This window comes from Euprymna scolopes, chromosome 9 (genome assembly GCF_053919585.1).
Source record: "Euprymna scolopes isolate OS-2025 chromosome 9, ASM5391958v1, whole genome shotgun sequence".
Classification (NCBI taxonomy): domain Eukaryota; kingdom Metazoa; phylum Mollusca; class Cephalopoda; order Sepiida; family Sepiolidae; genus Euprymna; species Euprymna scolopes.
The window spans coordinates 35,693,718-35,715,465 of record NC_136490.1 but is presented as its reverse complement, the minus strand read 5'-3'; the positions used below and the strand labels follow the sequence as shown (position 1 = coordinate 35,715,465).

The 21,748-nt window shown below is 36.5% G+C and overlaps 1 pseudogene; it reads right to left on the bottom strand.

The window, feature by feature from the left end:
• Positions 1-10,347: 10,347 nt before the first annotated feature.
• Positions 10,348-10,473, bottom strand: LOC145285378 (U2 spliceosomal RNA; annotated as a pseudogene).
• Positions 10,474-21,748: the final 11,275 nt, after the last annotated feature.

The following is a 21,748-nucleotide window of genomic DNA, read 5'->3' as shown; positions in this document are numbered from 1 at the left end:
AAGAAGGTTATTTTTGTTGAGATGGTTGATTACTTCTATATTTAATACAGATTCCAGCAACTTACTCATGACGCACAGGAGACTTATTGGCCTGTACTGTGAGGGAGATGAGCGATCACCTGAATTCTTAAATACGGGGCATACTGATGAGATTTTCCACGGTGACAGGAAGCAATTCTCCTTAAGACAACGTTGAAACAGTTTTGTAAGGATAGGCGCAAGTTCTGGTTGAAGTCTTTTGAGTACTATAATTGGAATACGGTCAGGGCCGGTTGCTTTACTGGAATCCAGGTTTTTGATTAGCTTGGCAACATCACGTACAGATATTTGTATATCACATAGCATATTTTCTGATACAGGAGGAAATATTGGAGGTTGGCAGCCTTGGTCGCAAAGGTTAGAATTAGCTGCAAAGTTCTTGACAAAGAGTTTGGCTTTGTCTGATGCTGGCGAGATTACCTCAGGTCCATTTATGAGAGTTGGGATACAGCACACGCTTCTGTTCAGGATTCTGTTTGCTATTTGCCAAAACTGGTGGGAACCAAGCCGCTGCTCAGCTACTTGGAACTTTACGGACTGAGCATACAACTCTTGCGTTTTTTATTACTTTTTACAGTGATTGCTGGCAGTTCTAAAAGCGGCTTTATTCTAAGTATATCTATTACGTTGGAAGCAATGGAAAAAGTAATTTCTATGCGCAATAACAGCAGCACATTCTGGAGAGAACGACGGCTGGATGTTAGATTTTTTCTGGAATATTTTTGAGGGTATGAAACGGTCTCTACCTACAATTAACTATTCTGTCAGGTCTGATACTATAGAGGACACATCCTTTCAAAACATGGAACCCAGAGGTAGATCTGATATAAATGTGCGGATGCTATCCCAGTCAGCCATAGAGTATCGATATACTGTACGATGGAGAGGTACATCTGGGGACTTATTACATTTCATTTTTATCCTAACTGATACAACTGAGTGGTCGGAAGATCCAAGTGGAGACAGAACGGAAGCTGAACACAGTTCAGGGCAAGTTGTGAGAAAAAGGTCTAGGAGACTTGCATACTGGGCGTCAGTATCGGGAACACGGGTGGGTTCGTGAACAATCTGAGTGAGGTCATAAGCAATGGAGATATCATGACAGAACCTCCCCTCATCATCGGTCTTGTTTGAGTGAGTTAACTATTCCACATTATGAACATTGAAGTCTCCACAGACATGAATATTAGCTGAAGGATAAGCAGATAGGGCGTGGTCAATTTCCTCAGATATGCTTTTAAAGATATTAACTCCGCTGTTGTGGGGGCGATAGAGAGCAAATATAAATGCAGTAGTTTGAGAAAGTGCAACTCGGAAGCACATATAGGGTAAGTTAGGATCTTCTCTGGAGATGTCCCTACCACATGGAAAGCCATCTTTTATATAGGCACATATTCCATGCCCATGGCGATCTTGGGGGTCAGATTTGGAAGTTAAATTAGAGTATCCTTTAATTACGAACTCATCTAGGGAAATGGTCTGTCGAATGCCAGTTTCACTTAGAAATAATATGCCTGGTTTAGTCTCCTGTAATTGGGTTTCAACCTCTGGAAGGTTAGAACGTAAACCCCTGATGTTAGAGAAGGAGACCTGGTAGTGGGCGTCTACGTTAGAAGTTGGAGATCCGGGTTTAATCGTGTTTTTTATTGAGACTTTTCCTGGTGGTGTTTTGGGATTTGTGGACTAGGCTGACAAATATACCTGAAGCAGGGTAGAGAGGGGAAGTAAGAGAGAAATAGAAATGAAGATTTTTGTAGCACATGAAAAGGTAAAGCCGTAACAATTACCCACTAGTATGGCATCGAGAGGGCCCACTAAAAGCTACTGTATGGTCCAGAACCCATTCACCAAATGGCAATAAAGCAGCCTCAGTACTTTGCACCTGGTAATAGGCCAGCCTCCTTAGTGGTTAATCCGAGGTTCGGGTCCCTGGCTATCAGGCGGATAACGTCAGCCCAGATAAAACGTTTACCTTCAGCACCCTTACTAGTGAGATGGCTACAAGGATAGACGTAGAAACAGAAAATTTTCGACATCCCTGGCGGCTGTTCACGCAAAATACTGCCAACCTAGAAAACAGCTTTTTCTTCTCCCTTTGTCAGAAAAATCACTCATTAAAAATGAGGACTGAGGGACAAATAAAGAGAAGTGAGAGTAACGGGAGCTGCCGATAACGCATCCATAATGCATTGTCTACTCTCCATTAAAAAAATTATGTATTGTACTTAATAAAAGTCCATTTGGCGTGTTTAAGAGGGGGTCATGTGAAAGATTCCCCTCTCACCAACTGAAAATGAAAACAATTGCAAAATCTGTTATGCTATCAACTTGGAAAATATAAACATTTATAGACAAGAAAAATCTATGATAAAAAAATGAATAAATAAAATAAAAATAAAAAAATTAATAAATAAATAAAATAAAATATATATTCCAAAGGAACTTGCCAGATAGATTCGGTACATCTTTCCATGAGAAAACCAATTACACAATTAATAAAACAATGAAATAAAAATAAAGATTAAAAACTGAAATAAATATAATATTAGCACTTGCATCTAGAAAAGAAATATTACAAAATTCATAACTTAACTGCTATAATAGGACATTCTTCGGGGCTGCAAATAGGAATTGATTTTGCTTGAAATAAAAATGCAGCGTTTTCATTTTTGAAAGGAAAACAGTCATCACGTGACATAGTTCGCTACTTAGACAAGCATGTTCTTTTATAAGTAGTAACGTGTCGACGGACGAGAGGGAGTAAGAAACCAGCATTTTCAGCTCTATTTCAAATGAAACTTACCAGATAGATTCGGTACATCTTTCCACGAGAAAACCATTTACACAGTTAATAAAACAATGAAATAAAACTAAAGATTAAAAACTCTAATAATAATAATAATAATAATAATAATAATAGCACTTGCATCTAGAGAAGAAACATTACAAAATTCATAACTTAACTGCTATAATAAGACGGCATTCGCGGCTGCAAATAGGAATTGATTTTGCTTGAAATAAAAATGCATATTTAAATATATATATATACATATAAATATATATATATATACACAGAGAGAGACAGAGAGAAAGATATATATATGTGTGTGTGTGTGTGTGTGTGTGTGTGTGTGTGTGTGTGTGTGTGTGTGTGTGAAAGTAGCCCAGCGTTGCCCGGTCATAAAATACGCATAAATAATATATTTTAATTAATTAATTAATATATTTAATGCTAGCATGGACACCAAACGTTGCTCGGAATTGAATGATAATTACTACTATGAAAATTCTTAGCCTTTCTATTTAATCAAAAATTCATATATATATATATATATATATATATATATATATATATATGAGAGACGTCACCATACATAATTTTTTAAATATAATTATCCACTGACACGTGTTTCATCGTCTAGTCTCATCAGAGTGGCTGAATCTTGAGAGATTCGAAATTGGGCCCCCATGGCAAGAAGCGTAACCCCCTACCACTAGGCTATCTCCTACGACTGAATGGATCGCGTTTTCTTATGTAATTGTTATTTATTTTGTTTTGCGATACTTTTGAATAAATTCAATTTTACACATATATATATATATATATATATATATATATATATATATATATATATATATATATGTAAAATTGAATTGATTCAAAAGTATCGCAAAACAAAATAAATAAAAATGCGTAGATCATCGTATAACGATTTGATCACTGTCTGTCTGACGTAATGAACATTTAAATTAAAATGTTTAAAATTCAACGCTATTTCATACGGTTAATAGTAGCCGAATGGATACGGCCTCCGCTAATCGAGCCAGAGATGTCTCGTGTCGCGGGGTTCGAATCGTTCGACTGGTAGTAATCGTGACACCCTGCACTGAAGAATCCCGAAAGGATGAAACACTAGTGTCTGTAGGTATTTAATTATTATAGTAAAAAAATAATTATGACAGCCCCTTTAAGAAATTCGTTTCTTATCGTTGAGCACTTTCCGTTGAATTAAAAGTCGGTCAATTTAGCTCTTATGCGTAGATCATCGTATAACGATTTGATCACTGTCTGTCTGACGTAATGAACATTTAAATTAAAATGTTTAAAATTCAACGCTATTTCATACGGTTAATAGTAGCCGAATGGATACGGCCTCCGCTAATCGAGCCAGAGATGTCTCGTGTCGCGGGGTTCGAATCGTTCGACTGGTAGTAATCGTGACACCCTGCGCTGAAGAATCCCGAAAGGATGAAACACTAGTGTCTGTAGGTATTTAATTATTATAGTAAAAAAATAATTATGACAGCCCCTTTAAGAAATTCGTTTCTTATCGTTGAGCACTTTCCGTTGAATTAAAAGTCGGTCAATTTAGCTCTTATGCGTAGATCATCGTATAACGATTTGATCACTGTCTGTCTGACGTAATGAACATTTAAATTAAAATGTTTAAAATTCAACGCTATTTCATACGGTTAATAGTAGCCGAATGGATACGGCCTCCGCTAATCGAGCCAGAGATGTCTCGTGTCGCGGGGTTCGAATCGTTCGGCTGGTAGTAATCGTGACACCCTGCACTGAAGAATCCCGAAAGGATGAAACACTAGTGTCTGTAGGTATTTAATTATTATAGTAAAAAAATAATTATATATATATATATATATATATATATAGTAAAACTCCTTTAATTTTAACTTCCTCTAAAGTTGGGCTTCCTCTCATTTGGACTTCTTCTAAACCTGGACTTAAACTAAACTTGAACTGTCTCGTCATTGAAATTGTATTAGCATATTTGATGCCGAGTTGCAGTAAAACTGTTTACATAATTTAGTCAAATTTTGCGCAGAAATGTTAATATTGGTACTATGTAATTAATGTAGATTAGCTATTAATAATTAATTTACACTAACTGTAACTTTTTTTTCAGATTGCTATATTTAAAATAGTGTAAAACAACCCATCACGATAGCTTGCAACTCTAAAAAAAAAACAAGTGACACTGACTTTACTCGAAAAACGTCAAATTATAGAAAAATTAGATGCTGGAGTTGAAAATAGCGTTATATTGAGAGATTATAATTCTTGAAACCAAACGGTTACCGACCAACCACGCTGTTCTTAAATCACTTAGTGCAAATGATGTTGAAATGTGGGTGCAACAAGATGAGGAAACTACTGATCAATATACTGAAAGCAGTAATGGTGATGAAAATAGCGACAGCTCCCATTCTTTTGACCCTAATGTAAATAACTAAGAACACTCTGATGAAGCAATATCATGGGATGATGCAGAAAAGTCTATGAAGACGGTTTTAAAATTTCTAGAAAAAAGTCCTTACTTTAGTGACAACTATGTTTTGCAAGCAATGTCATTCCGAAGAGATATAATTATAAAGAAGCTACAGAACCAAGAAATTGTAGATTTTCGTGATCGCTTACGGAATACAATGGCAGCGCTCGAGAGCTCAATCGATGAAAATAGAAACTTCAATGAGACTCATTCAATGAATAAATAAAAAAACTGTATTTTACATAAATGTATGATTTCTGTAGGTGATAACTTAGGTAATAAATACCTAACAAGTAAGAGTAGATTTAATTTATTTTCAATGTTTTTGTTCCTGGTAATAATATTTAACAATTCTTACTTGCGATATATCGTAAACTCAACTTAATATATACTTAAAGTATCATATAGCATTGAATTCCATTTACTATTTTTTAATTCTTAGAAAATTAAAGTTAACTGCAGCACATTTTTTATCACGAAACTTGAACAGAATCATCTAATTTGAACGAAGCGGATGTTCAAATTATAGGAGTTATACTGTATATATATATATATATATATATATATATATATATATATATATATATATATATATATAAATGCAGGCCGCCCCGCATTGCCCGATCGTAAAAAACGCAGAGATATTATATTTTAATTGATACAGAAACTGAGGCATTACGTGCATGCGAGCATTATGTTTTTTTCTAAACAGTTCACTTCTTGTCAGTAAAAAAATATTCAAGCTGAAATAGAAACCAAAACCTAAAGACAATGAGTCAATTACAATGACCATTACACCAGCTTGACACGACATTTACAAAGTGTTTTCAAAAGATCTTATTCTTAACATAAAGGGGCTCTCATGTTTCTCGACCGCGCATGTGCAGTCGTGAAAAGGTTGACAAACAGATAAAAATCCGATGACCCCCCCCCACGTGCCAATTTGGTAATTTTGACCCTTAAGCAGCCCTTTTTTTCCGGATGACGATTGAGTAAAAGTTTTCCACATGTCTGAATATCGTATATACCTAATTTCAAGTCTGTAGATCAGAATTCGTGTAGTATATAGGTTGAGAAGGGGTATTCATACCTTTCCCAATATTTTTAGCATGTAATAAAATGTAATAAATAAGACTAATGAGTCAGTATCAGTATCTATTCATCGGCTTCCAGAAACAAAAGTATAGATTATTACTATTAAAGCGGAGTTAATTTATTTTCTTTTATCAACTATTATCCTTAGTTGTTTCACAACGTTTCGGCTAATTATTCCTCTTGCCTGCGTTAGGTGGTTTACTGCAACTGGGTAGGACTGTTGAATCTCCCAACTACATCCACACCAATTATTGCCTTCCATAGTTGTTGTTGTCTCACCACGGTTTGGCCAACTAATCCTCTGACCGGCTTTGGGTGGGATTGAAACAGCTACCTTCAGACAATGTTCACCTGGAATCGTAGATATGTCGCGTCTCTATCCACTGCGCCACGGGTCCAGAAAGAGCAACCAAGGTTGAATTTTTTGATCTTATAAATCCACATTTTTATATTTTGTTCTTCTAATCGTTGGATGCGTACCGATTGTTATATGATTGAATTAATTTGGAATTCTTTTGCATTTTTAATTTTTTAGATATTTTGGAGTAATTTGTATAATTGTTTATTTATATAATTTGTATAATTATACAAATTACTCATTTGTATGATTATACAAATTACTGATTTGTATAATTATACAAATTACTCATCTCAAAGAGATATCCAAATTAACTCGATAATAAAGCTGAGTTGTTCTATGTTTGTTTGCCTAAAGGGTCTCTTTTGTGTATTGTTACAAGATTTTGGAATATAATGGATTAGTTATTTATTTGCTGCCCACGACAGCAAAATGTGGCACAAGGCCGGAAGGTGGAGAACAAGCGAGCTCCCCTAAGGAAGGGGCACTCTCGCCTCAACAAAAATTGCCTGGGCACCCCCGTCGGCATTCCCTGGTAGGGGCGCATCAGACAACAAGCAATTAACTTGCCCCACCGGAAAGCCCGGAGGCAAGGCCTGGGAGGGTGGACCTCCTAGGTAGTACCCAAGCGGTGTACCTCAGTCAGACAGGTGCTGTCCGGGTTTCCGGTCCCTCACCTGTCGGGCTGAGTGTCAAGAACGGATCCTTGACGAGTACGACTACCCTGTCTCCCTGCAGCCGAAGCCGCTAGGAGACACATCCTATCCTACCGGAGTATAATGGAGTATGATCCCGCATAGTCGGGAGATTCTATTTATAAACGATGCTGCTGGGAACTGACGAATCGAATTAATTCCCGTCCTGCTACCAACCAATCAGAAACCAGAATTGCTCCATAAATATTAAACCTTTCTGTAGCAATTTCCCATATGCTTTTTCCGTCTCAATACCGAAAGAATATTTTGCTCTGTGGGTTCCAAGTCGAGAACTGCCTACTGCAAATCAGTCAACTACCAGGACTTGTAGAACAACGAACCATCGGAAACTGCTCTGTCTACTGCAACTCAGTCACCTCTCAGGATTTGTGTCGAACAACGGACCATCGGAAACTGTTCTAAAGCTAAACATGGCTTACACTTCTAGATGTACTTTAATCAAACAAAGCACATACTAAAATAGTCCATAGATTCGGTGTTTAATTGCACCAATATATCCATTTCTTTTAATCGTTCCATTGATCACTTTCACCCTCTTTTACTTTTTCTTTATTATTTTCTTACATTCTTTACTTTATACGACATATATTACATTCAAGCATCTGTCTATCTCTGCCTGTCTCCATCTATCCATATATACCGCTAGCTAGATAGATATCTCACACATACTGTGTTTTATTTTCCCTCTGTAAGCAGTTGATTTGGTTGTTTGGTCGTTTAGTTTTAGAGCATATCAACACTTTCCGAGTTATTGTATGTCGAATCCGTTCATTTCGGTAAAAAGGTGTATGCTTCAAGGTGTTTATATTTTCAAATATTCATTTATAAGTCTTGTTTGGTTGTTTTATTCTGCTGCATAAACTTTCGACAGAATATGAAAGTTGTTGTTTTTTTTTATGAATAGCATATAGAAGACATTTTGTTCATAGAATCATCTAAATGTATTGTCAGAATGTGTATCAACTTACTAGTGGCATTGTGCCAAAGAAGCAGTGCATTGTCGTATGCATTCGGTATTCCATTCAAACGAGTTAATTCATGATTAATTCGCTGGTACCATAAACAGGACGCATCATTTAAACCATAAATGCATCTTTTCAGCTTCCACACCTGTTCTTCTGGACACACATTAGATGGTGGTCTAAGTAATCTCTCTTTCTTCTTCTTCTTCTCTCTCTCTCTCTCTCTCTCTCTCTCAAACATAGTACCTTGCAGAAATTCTGCGATGAAATCAAGAGTATCTGCCTGCCACATCATAACCGAAGCCGTTAACAATACGAGACGTATGGCCTTACGGTTGCATGTTGGAATATCTGGGGTTTTTTTTTTAAGTTATGAGACTCTTCTTCATAAACACGTGCAACAAGATCAGCCTCCATTTCCGCTTTGTTATTCATAAATTTTTCCGTTATCAACCATTTTGTTGATAACATTTTGCCGCATGTTAGGCACACATTCATATACTTCATTAACTTTTATATTTTCCAAGTACTTTTTCTTTGTGTGTGTGTGTGTGTGTCTGTGTCTGTGTCTGTGTATATATATATATATGTGTGTGTGTGTGTGTGTGTGTGTGTGTGTGTGTGTGTGTGAAACGGCACTAACCGTATTCGGGTTTAATCGGCTTCCTCCAAAGCAGGAAGTTCCATGGGAGTATGAAATTCACAAGCGGTCCCTAGTCGCATGCATATCCCCGTTAGGGGAGATGATGACGTTAGGTTTTTGCAACTTTTTGCAGGGAGGTGTCGACGTCCTCCTACATACAGCGCCTGAAATTCCTAAATTGGTCACCCATTTTAGTAATGAACAGGTTCAACGTTGCTTAACTTCTGTGATCTGACGGGAACCGGTGTGTCGACGTGGTTATGCCGTATATTCTTCGCATCAATCACAACTTCTTGTTCTTGTCCAGAAGTAAGCAAAACTGTATGTTCCTGGTTAGTTAGTTCTTTTCTTATGTGAGAAAGTTTTCTCCGTTGATCAACATGATCCCAATTTACACAAAGACGATTTTCATTCTCTGCTTCTGGTTTTATATTTAACCGATGGCTTTATTTTTCTGTTGGATTTGGTTTTGTGTTCATAACCATTCTTTTTCTTCCACTCCCTCTCAATTTATATTCTACAACTTCGTCTCTACTTGGTTTTTTAAATGTTGCCTTTCACTTCCTCTCTATTACAATGATAATAATTATTATATTGTCGTTCATATATCTCTTCCAATACTTCATTCGTCTCATTTGAAAAATTTGTATTTTCTTCATTCTTTGAACTTCACAATTCCTTATCTCCCTACATTAAGTAGCATGGATGTATCCTAAAAATGCTCCTCTACGTCTGATCAATACACATTGGCCTTCTTTTCGCAAAAATTTAGCAGGGCCATGCCATCCGTTATAGATTTGTCTTTTATAGTAGATGTGGTCACATGTCGCAAAATCTTTATTCGTATAAGTCTTTACATAATATTTCAAGGCTCTCTAAATTCTTTCACGATACAGGTGGAACGATAAAAGTGTCGCTCTAAAGAAAACAACTCTACAGCTTTATTTTATTACTTTTATTGAAACAAGGCCGATAGCCATTAGTCGCGTGCCCTCGTGTAATGAATGAATGCGTGAATGTAGGATTGGCATGAAATTCTTAAAGATAAACTAAAATTACCGAAAAATGGGCTGAAATGACTTAAATAAATAAAAAGTAAATGACTTAGAATGACTTTAATGAACTTAAGGATGAATTGAATGACCTTAAGAATGACTTGAATGCTTAAAAAATAACTGGAAAAACTTCAAAAACAACTTGAATTATCTGGAGAATGACGAATGGCTTTGAGACTGACTAGTTGTAAAGTGGGTGATCATTTTTAATTAAATTAATACAGAAAAGTGATCCCCCACTTTATGTCACAAGAAGTACAGCATGTAGTAAGAACAGATACTACACTTTGATCTTGGCCAAAAGGTCAAGAAAAGCTGTAGTTATTTGCTCCCCCACCGAGCAAATTAGGCACAAGGCCGTTTTTTAATGTGAAGAGTGAAGGGGAAATTGGGACCAACTCCCCGGGGAGTAGGGGAGCTGGATAGTGACAATTGGTATGAAGGGTTGCCCCTACATTGACCAAGGTCTTATCTGTGGGGTCGCCCCCACATAAGGTATTTGCTTGCAGTATCTGCCGGAATAGGTATTTATTTGCTCCCCCACTGAGCAAATTAGGCACAAGGCCAATTTTTATTGTGATGAGTCAAGGGAGAGGAAAGGGAAAAAGGGACCAGCTCCCGAGAGGAGGGAAATGGGAGCTGGTTAAAGGTCAAGCATGTGGGGTTGCCCCCACATCTGGTCTTTGCTAGTCATAGCTTGTCATAGCTTGCAGTATCTGCCGGAATAGATACTACACTTTGATCTTGGCCCGAAGACCAAGAAAAGCTTAAAAAGCTAAGAAAAGCATCTATTAACAACAGACCTTTGATCTTAACCAAAGAAAAACAAGCACAAAAGTGTTACGGACAGACCGACCGACAGACCGACCGACCGACCGACCGACCGATTGACCGACGGAGTGACTTATAGAGTCGCTTGCACACGACTAAAAATCATTTCAGGTAATTTGATTATTTGTTTGGGCTGACATCTATTCAGTGAAGTTGTCTTCAACCTTGATACTGGTTCAGAACTGCGAGCATGCCTTTTCCACAAGCGCGGGCCAGAACTCGGCGAATATTCGGCGGATGGCGGCGATCAAGCTGGCGATGGTGTTGTGGGAGGTCACGTTTGTGATGTTTTCGACGTATGACCAAAAGAAGTAGTCCAGCAGGTTAAGGTCTGGAGAGGAGGTGGACCACTGAGAGGAGGGTACAAAGTCGTAGCACTCCTTCTCAAGCCATGACTTGTTTTTTTTTAACTTGTGGGCCGGCGCTGAGTCCGACTGCTACACCCAGAATCTGTCAGCGGCCACTTGATTGCACTAGAAGATCACCACACTCTTCAGCACACCCAGGTACACTTTGGTGTTGACTTTCAAGCCGACTTCGAAGCGACTATAACCGTGGCCGGAAATTTTGTTTTCATCACCTAGGACACGTCCCTGTTGTTTGTGGCAATCTAGTGATGCATTTTCAGGGTACTAGCAATGGTTCTGTGTCCATAACTTGGATCGGTAGAGAGCATGAGTTGTACAGCGGCACATCTCCGATCGCTTAACATTTTGCCACTTTCAAGCATGATAGAAGGCTCTTATCTTTCTTTGGTCAGCTAGTAAATGGTTTGCAACAACAAAAAAATAAAATCGGCTTTGATCAAACAGAAACGGAATCATGTCGTCTATTCTAAGGCGACAATTTTATCGGATTAAACTTCCGTGAATCTTTTCCTTGCTGCATGTATGGCAGATAATTATACTCTAACCATATATTCTGGTTGTCACAGTATCCAATGCATGTGACCGATCATTTAAAATTGATGGAGTGTTAATTTTTTACCGAAAATACAAGTTCAACTGGGTTATATCTAGACTTATTTTGAAGCGCAGGTTATTTCCGGCTCACATTTTTCTTCATCTAATGTAATTATTAGATTGTTATGCTTTACAGTACAATTGCTGAATTGACTTTCTGCAACTGTCGTGCATGTTTAAATATTCAATTTCCGTTCATCTGTCTGTAGCTCTTATTATCAACCTCTCCTTTATTATTATTATTATTATTATTATTATTATTATTATTATTATTATTATTATTATTTAAAATCTGTTTGTGAGTTCCAAAATAAGATATCCACATTAAAAATAAGTTACAAATAATTTATTCGCTATTTATGGTCTTCATCTGGTAACAGAGTATCTAATGGATGTATCAATTTGGTGTAGAATCTAGCATTAATTATGTTGTTATTCTTTTAAATCAAAGCATACAGAGTCATTAAATTTGTTACCAAGAGCCAATCCTACATCTAGTCAAGAATCTATCAATCTATCAATAATTTCCCCCAATCTTTTTCTGTGCCTGGACCTGAGCGTGGGTTTCATGAGCAGGGTTTCTTTTTTGAGCGTCACCCCTATGGAACTCTTCCGTTTGCCTGCTTCCGGTTGACTGCAATTTGGTCGCCTTCAGGTCCAACGTAAACGGCTTCTTGATAGGCCGTCGACTTGGGTGGTCCAGTTTGCCAAATTTTCACTAGTAACGATTACTACGATATTGTCCCATTGACTACTGTACACTCATTAACCCTTATCCTTAAGTGGCCTTCGGGCCTTGATAAGTAGTGATTCCTATGTAAAAAAAGGGATTCTTCTACACCTCCGGGAAACTGAACAAAAATCGCAAACATATTTTATCTGATTCACAAATTCCTTATTGCCTTTAACCAAAGCTATTCATATTTTCTTTAGTTTCATGAACGAATTGCCTATGCAATTTATCAGTCTTCCTTCTTGTTTTCTACTCGAGAACATCATTTTAAAATATCACAATGTAAGAATATGCTTGGTGTATTTTTAACTTCCAAAAACATATTAGTTAGTGGCAGATAATAATGTCCGGAATTGTATTTTAATAAGTCTGCCAAAATTGTGACAGCTATCATTTTGTTTTGTTTTTAATTTCGTATTATTGCTGCAGTTTTCATTATTTATGACTTAATACCAGGCTATATCATTCTTGATGATGCTAGCACCAACATAATCTCAAATACTTATTATAACACCTATTGTTACAGGAAATATTCTATTAGATAAAACAGTTTTCACTAACCGCTTAATTGTAATTTAATGTATCAAGGAATACATTAGACCAAATTTCTCCACTAACAGTTCGTGAGCAAGCAGTCTAACACTGCTATACATAATGTCTTTTACACAAGAGTGAACGTGTTTACATTAGAATTATAATCATTAATTAAACAAAATAAAGTTCAGTTGGTTTCTATTCACAACTGCATTGATATTATTACTAGAATAAAAACGCGCATAATGTCATCGTATTTCCGCCCAGCAAGTAAATTTTGTCCAATTTGTCAATAATAATATTCGACAAATTCGCCCCACTGATATCCATTATTGCAAAGTATCGAACACATAGTTTGTGGCAGTGACAAAAACACAACTGAGTCTTGTTTCTTGTTAGGTACAGATGTAAATATAGATCTCTTCAAGCGAAAATTTCGATATCGTCATTGTTCAGAAGAAAAAAATTTGTGTACAAGTGGTTTCACAAATCCGTTGCTCTTTGATTATTCTAAAACGATAACATAGCCACTTATTCGGTGCCTATAGAGAGGTAGAGTCTTAGAATTACTCTTAGACTTGCGGTTTTATATTTGGAAGGAAATGAGGTGATAATTAATCTCCTTTGGCTCGATAATCAAAATTACGCTAGAAATAAAACAGTGAATTCGATTTGACAAAAAACGGCAAATATAGGACGGTAGAATCGAACAACAAATAATGTATGTACATTTCATCATTGAAACCACTACGACAAAGCGACAGCCAGAAACAGCAGTTATACCTAATCCTGCTACAGCTCGCCAACAATGACTACTCGTTGTCATCATCATCACCATCATGGTCGTCGTTGTCGTCGTGATTATTATCATCATCATAATCATCATCATCGTAATCAACTTGTTCTACTGCTAGCTAAAGTTCTACAAAAGCTACGTCAAAAGCAACAGCTTCCAGTGAAAAGCCAAAAGAACACACTGAGCAGGAGTCATTATCGCAGCAGCTATCAATCGATCCATGCTCATGCAAAGGCCATCATCATCATCATCATCATCATCATCATCACATGTTAACGATCTATTTTCTCGTCGACTAATTAAACTCTTTGTAAATACCACATATTTCGTTGAAATAAATGCCACCTTTATATTTTGTTGCGCGATTTGTTTTCCTTCTTTGCCATCACCGTGATCACGCCTGTGTCATTTATTTATTTATTTATTTATTTGTATGTCAGATCGGTCCGTGTAACTCGAACAATGTTTTGCGTTTCATTTAAGACATAGCTCTCGTAGATCTTTTCAATTAGTTTGCCCAAGCCTTTCCTAATTACACCAGGTGCTCGAAACTACGACTGAAATTATTAATATTTGCATGTGCTATATTCTTGGCATTTATATTTCACAATTTTTATTTCATGCTTTTTATAATCCAAAACGCTGCATTGCAGACAATAGGGATTGTCATGTCTATATGAAAGTGATTCCAATGCGTACGGAATTTGATCAATATGTCTAGGCAGTTAGCTTTTATGACTGTTATGTTTATGTGTGAAAGAAAGTCTCATAAAATGCTTATAGGTTCTATTTTTAACCGTTTTCTGTCGGTGTTTATAGTAATTGATTAGATTTTTCTTCTCGTAAAAATTGCAGTTTCCAATCTAGATATTAATCAACTGTATAGTTATTTTTCATATTCAATGGAATATATATGTGTGTGTGTGTGTGTGTGTGTGTGTGTGTGTGTGTGTGTGTGTGTGTGTGTGTGTGTGTGTGTTAAACGTGCCCCTAGATATTAACCTGGAAATTTCTAAGCCCCGGCGCAGTACATACAGAGCTTAGTATTCCCAAATGTTCACCCATCTTGCAATGATCCGGCTCATCGTTGCTTAGATGCCGGAACAAACACACGATGATAAGTTTCCTTCTCTGCAGCATTATATTGCCATGCATTTTCTTCTATCTAAGCAAAGAATTTCGCATTTTTTTAAAGAGTATATGCACGAAAAGAGACGGCATTTACATAATAATAACGGTTTGTTTCTGTGCAACGAAACGGATCTGTAAAAAGACATACCGAAATGTTAACATGCTGGCGGAGTTGTTTTGCATGGAAAATAAATATTTGGATCTTAAAATGTAACTATACAGTTATTCTTATATATATATATATATATATATATATATATATATATATATATATATATATATATATATATATATTGATTTGGATCCTATGGGATATATATATATATAACAAATTGCTTTGGATCCTATGGGATATGTGTGTGTGTGTGTATGTGTGTGTGTGCAGCATAGTTGTTGTGTCTGCACAAATAATTAACAAGAACACGGAAAGTAAAGGTATAACAATAATATATTAGGAAGAGAAGTTATATACATATTTACATGTCTTCAGATATACTTCAGCTGGAGATATTCCGGCAGGTGGTGTGTTGCATGTCTTACTGGAGGCAACATAGGCGCCTTGCCTATTTGGCGAGCGTTGCAGAACTCTCCAGGTATTGGTGGTTGATACCTTTATATATCTCACTCACCCACCGATGTTAATTAGTGGGCGTCTCCACGACAATAGTCTTGTTGACACACCGGCTATCGTGTTAGATCACCGCCTTAAGCAACAATGAGTCTGGTCAGTATGAGATAGATGATCATTTGCGAATATTAGGCGCCTCTGTGTACTGCGCCGGGGCGTAGGAATTTCCAGGTCAACACCTGTGGCCACGTTTAAAACACAGGCGCGCGTACACACACACACACACACACACACACACACACATATATATATATATATATATATATATATATATATATATATTATTCAATTTTCACCCCAAACAAGGCACAGTGCCACTTTGAAGTAGGGGGCTACTATCAGGGACTTAATTTGCGGGGTCATTATGAAGGGAGAAGAGTAGAAAGATGTCTGTTAACATTACACTTGAACTTCTGCATATCAGTGCAGTTGGGAAAGCAGAATCCCGGAAGGGAGTTCCAAAGACCCGCAGTTCTGGGGAAGAAACTATTGGAGTAAAAGGCTTTCTTGCACCTAGGGATCTCTACTATAAAGGGATGAGACTTAGTAGCTTGTCGGGTTTGTCGGGGGTAGTTACGTCGGGGAGGTACAAGTGTTTGCAGTTCGTCAGAGCATTCACCATTAAAGTATTTGTAGAACAGGCAGAGGGATGCAACATCTCGTCGATGGGACAGAGGCTGAAGCCTAGATGAACCTATCAGGTTGGCGATTCTCTTTTGAACCCTGTCCAGGAGCGAGAGACAAGCAGCAGATGCACCAGCCCAGATGTGACAACAGTACTCCATACGTGGGCGAATGGTGGCCTTATAGAGGTATAGGATACTGTCAGGCGTAAGTAGTTTTCTAGCACGGTAGAGGGAGCCAACTTTCCTTGCAGCAGCCTTGGCAATGCTCTCAATGTATCTATTCCAGTTCATATTCCCTGTAAACGTTAGGCCGAGGAGTTTAAAAGAAGTACTTTCAGGCAATGTGTTCTTCGCCATATATATATATATATATATGATCAATTGAATATAAAAAGACATGCATCTATGAGAAGAAAAATCTGATGTAAAACCTCCCGAGTTTATCTATCTGCTTTGTCCTGTGGCAATCAGTTGCACCGACTGAGTTTAGCAGTGTTTCCAAAAAGTGTGGATAGGTCTACATAATATGTGTGTATGTTTTTATGTGTGTATTTAGACAACAAGTCTTTATTTATGCATGTAAGACGTTTGGAGAGAGTTGTTGTTCTGTTGGTCAATATAAGCTTATCTATAAAAATATTTTATAAAGAACTCACAAACATAAAACTAACACTAATTAATAACAATTTCCTGAATAAATCAGTTAACTAACAAGTAAAATTATATATCGACCCCATCCACGGAGAAACAAAGGAAACCCCGCAACAAAAATGACACGTTCAACCTATACTACAAAACTTAAATGCACTCTATAACTAACCCTCTTTCTGACAAAAAAGAAATGCTTCTGGTTACGATCGTGAAGATCGAGAGCATTAGAGAGGTGATTAAAATAAGACCACTACGAGTCATATTATACCAACTACCACCAGAAATCAGAAAGTTGATTCGGCGCGTCGAGAAAATTCCTAACAAAATCAAACAGCGAAAAAATTCCGTGTTATTCATATACAATAAATAATAATGCGTGTGTGTGTTTCAATTAAGTTATCAGAAATCAAGGGGTCCCTTCCTAGGGGCTAATACTTGATCTCTATATAAGATACATAGATATTCGAACATTCGATTTAAGTTTTTCTTTACCTCTCACACACTGTGTTAGTAAAGAAGTTGAGAACATAATTTTCCTCTCCTCAACTGACCATTAAAATATGTCATAGTATATCTTTCTTGTGGTCTCTTGGTCTTATTGAATTCCACGACAAGAATTCATCTACTCTGGTGGAGTATCCAGCTTTGTGCTGTTACCTGGGGTATAAGCACTCGAAAAAGATGCACCATTCCTCGTAAAAACCAATATGGGTTCGCGATACCGAGAACGTTTTTTTTAGGTTGCGAATACTATGTGATGTTGAATATTTAGTATTTGTAACATTGTAATTAATATATCAGGTGGTGGTGGAGGAGGATATTGTGATGCTAAATAACTTTTTAATTAACTCTTTATCTCTACCTAAACCTAAACGTAGATTCCATGAACAAAGCTTCTCTCTTAGAACTGCACACCTATGGAACTGTCTTCCGTTTGCCTGCTTTCCAACTAACTACAATATGGTCATTTTCAAGTCCAACGTAAACAAATTCTTGATGAGCTGTTCCCCTTAAGTAATCCAATTTACTAAATTTACACTACTAACGATTCCTATGATGTCGTCCCACTTACTACTGTACACTCTTTAACCCTTATCCTCGAGTTGCCTCTGGGCCTTGATAAGTGGTGACTCCTATGAAAAAAGCAACTGCTGCTGGCATTTTTCAGATTCAGAATTGCAACTCGTATTCCATATTGTCTTTCTTGTTCATGGTGTTTACTAAATAGGTGAAATTATCAACTGTACCCATTGCCTTTTCATCGATAAACATGTTTGTCGCTGACTGGTGTGCTCTAGAAATCAGTTTGGAGTTTTTGTGGCACGGATTATGAAACCAATGCTCTCTGCTTCTATATTGAAATTATTGACCATTCTTTGTAGGTCACTAGATTTTCCTGCCAGTAGAGCAATATCGTACTAGATCATGAAAAAGTTATTTTTCTTGGTATTTTGTTTTATTATATATTATTTCAATAGTTTGTGTTTCTTCCATTTTTTAGATTATCTTGTTCAAAGGAGTGGGCGGTTACACCCGAACATAGGAATCGCGGTATTTTCGTGTCATATGCATTAACTATCCAGCATCATTGCTTTAATCGTTGTAAATAAACAAATAAGCATTGTCTCATGGTTCACAATATTTCAGTGAGAAACAGTACCGGCCCATAACATACTGGCTAAAATAGCCACCTATTAATTAAATTAATTAAGATCCTGGCTTAGGGTGATTGTTAATATAGCAGTACTGAAAACCTATGATACAGCGTAACGGTCGGTTTGACAAGATAGTTCCTACGGTTTTTAACTTTTAAATTCAAATGAACATTTTTTTTAAATTGAAATAAGCACCATTAGAATCAACACATTTTTGCCAACGCAAAACAAGTGTACTGATGACAGTAACGTAAAAACTTTGCATTCTTGTGGTGATTAAGTCGCTGAAGGCGTTTTTGATATTGCTTAGGTTTTTTAAGCATTTTTGACGCAGAAAGTTGTCGAGATACTTAAAAAGTGGTAGTCGGTAGGTGAGAAGTCTGGATAATTATCTAATATATAAAAGGCTATATGCCCGTCCGTCTATCTGTCTGTCTGTCTGTCTGTCTGTCTGTCTGTCTCCATATTTTCAAACTCTATCTCCTCCGAAACTAAAAGTTACAGAGTGACACAAGGGGCCCCAAATGATTGGATTTTTTTATGGACCGTTCTTTTATGGGCCTTTAGCCGATTAAAATAGTTTTAACGAGTCAAAAATGGGTCAAAATTTAAAAAATCGTTATACATTTTGTACATTCATCTTAGTTTATTTTTAATTTTTATTTTTTAAAAATTAGTTCATATGCGTGTCACGTTGGTACAGTGGTAACGTCACCAGCTTTGAATGACACAGTGTTGCTTTCGGTTTCGATTCTAACTGACGCCACCCAACTACTATTGAACTCACGATTTTATAATAATGCTAGACTGGCCGTGGCATTTTGGGTCAGTATGTTATATTAGATATGGAATGAATGTATGAGCGTACACTTGCGACGTAAAAAATATAGTTTTTTTGTGACATAACAGAAACATTTCTATGAAAGTATATTAAAATGAAAAAAGAATATAGATAGATTTCTATGAGTAGTTCTGTTTATAATTGTTTTTGTTGTTGTTGTTGTTGTTGTTTTTTTACTTACAGCCATTAAATTATAACTGGTTTGCAATACGTATAGGTAAATGTGCACTGAACAGATACCATAATACTTAAAGTTAAATTCAAATTTTTAAATGAAATTGTGAGTTGAAAGTACAGAATAGTTAAAAACACTCTCCCCATGTTAAGAATGGCTTTTTAAATAGAAAATGAAAATAAAATGTGACTTTTTCTCATTTATTTTAAACAAACATTCATGGCTCATTGGGTCAAATATTTAATTTATGTGTTAATAATAAGGTCAATAAAACTAATTAAGACAATTCGGAAATGAACGAGGTAAAAAAAGAACAGAAAGTATAACAATTGTTTATTTGGATAATTTAAACGCGAAAAAAAATTGGGACGCTGAAAACGTACACAGTAAAACAATATGCTTTATTGTCGCGTTGATTATTTATTTGTAAATATGTTGTTTGTTTTTTTTACTTGCGTTACAAATAAATAATCAACGCGAAAATAAAACATATCGTTTTACTGTGTATGTTTTCAGCGTCCTAAAAAAAATTTTCGCGTTTAAATCATCAAAATAAACAATTGTTAATACTTTCTACGTTTTTTACCTCGTTCATTTCTGTATTACGTTATGAGTTTACGTTTATGTGCGCATGCGCAACCGGAAGTCTTAAACCGTTACAAGGTCATTTGAGTTTTATAATTATATACATATACGAAATCTGAACAAATTAAAATATCATATTTAAGCAAATTTTACGACCAGGCAAAGCCGTGCGCCTCCCTCCGATAATACTTATACAATGCCGGCAAAAAGAATGTCCGCACATATTTTTTTTCAAAAACTCCAAATTTAAGCTAAATTTAATGTAACTGTTTAAACAACCTATACATCATTTGATTCGGCTTTTTTTCTTCTATAATTTCACCTTTTTATATTTGAATTTTAATTGAAATATTCTTGTGTTCACGTGAATTTAAATAAATAACTTCAAATTGAGGAGGCAAACAGAAAGTCTGCAGCAACAAATTCGTTTAAAACCAGCTTAAATAATCGCCCCTACATCAGTTTAAAATAACCACCAACAGGCAACAATGTATCTCTAATCGTAATTGTTGTTATTCCAGGTTATACAACGTAACATTTAGTCCATATGCTTAGTGATCGTCAGGAGCTCATTAATCTCCACCTTTCTGGTTTAGCCACTCGAGAAATCGGCCGCAGATTGAAATGTGATGAGAAAACTGTACGAAAGACAGTACAATAGCACGAAAACACCGGCAGTGTTCGTGATGTCCCTAAATCTGGTCATACTAGACTTACTTCGAACAGGGAAGACAATGCTATCAAGATCCGCAGTCTAAGAAACAGATTTGAAACGGCTCCCCAAATCTAACAACAGTGCAATCTTGTTAAAAAGTGCTTTCTTTCTACTGTCAAGTTTAATTTGAGAGGATATGTTGCAAGATGTAAGCCAATGATTTCTGTAAAGAACAGAAAGCGACGTCTGGATATCGTCAGATGCAATGAAGATCGTGACTCTTCATATTTGTCAAATGTGCTTTTTAGCGACGAAAGCAAGTTCAATAGGCTAGGCAGTGATGGTAGACAGTATGCCCGTCGGAGGAAAGACGAAGAATTTAATCCTAGGTGCTCAGTTTCAACTCTGCAAGGTGGTGGATGTTCAGTTTTGGTGTGGGGCATTATTAGTACCAATGGTCCATGGCCTATAGTTCGCTTGCAAGGTCGAATTAATTCAACCAAGTACATTAATATGTTGACTGAGCATTTTCTACCCTACTTTGGTCGGAATTTGGATGATAATCCGATCGTCATGCAAGATAATGCTCCCATTCACACAGCTGACAATGCAAAGAGATTCCTGGAAGAGTATGATATTCCGTGTTTTGATTTTTTTTTTTTTTGCCTTCTCAATTTGAAGTTATTTTTTTAATTTAGGTGAACACTAGACTATTACAATTAAAAGTCAAATATGAACAGGTAAAATTATAGAAGAATAAAAGGCCAATCAAATGAGGTATAGTTTGTT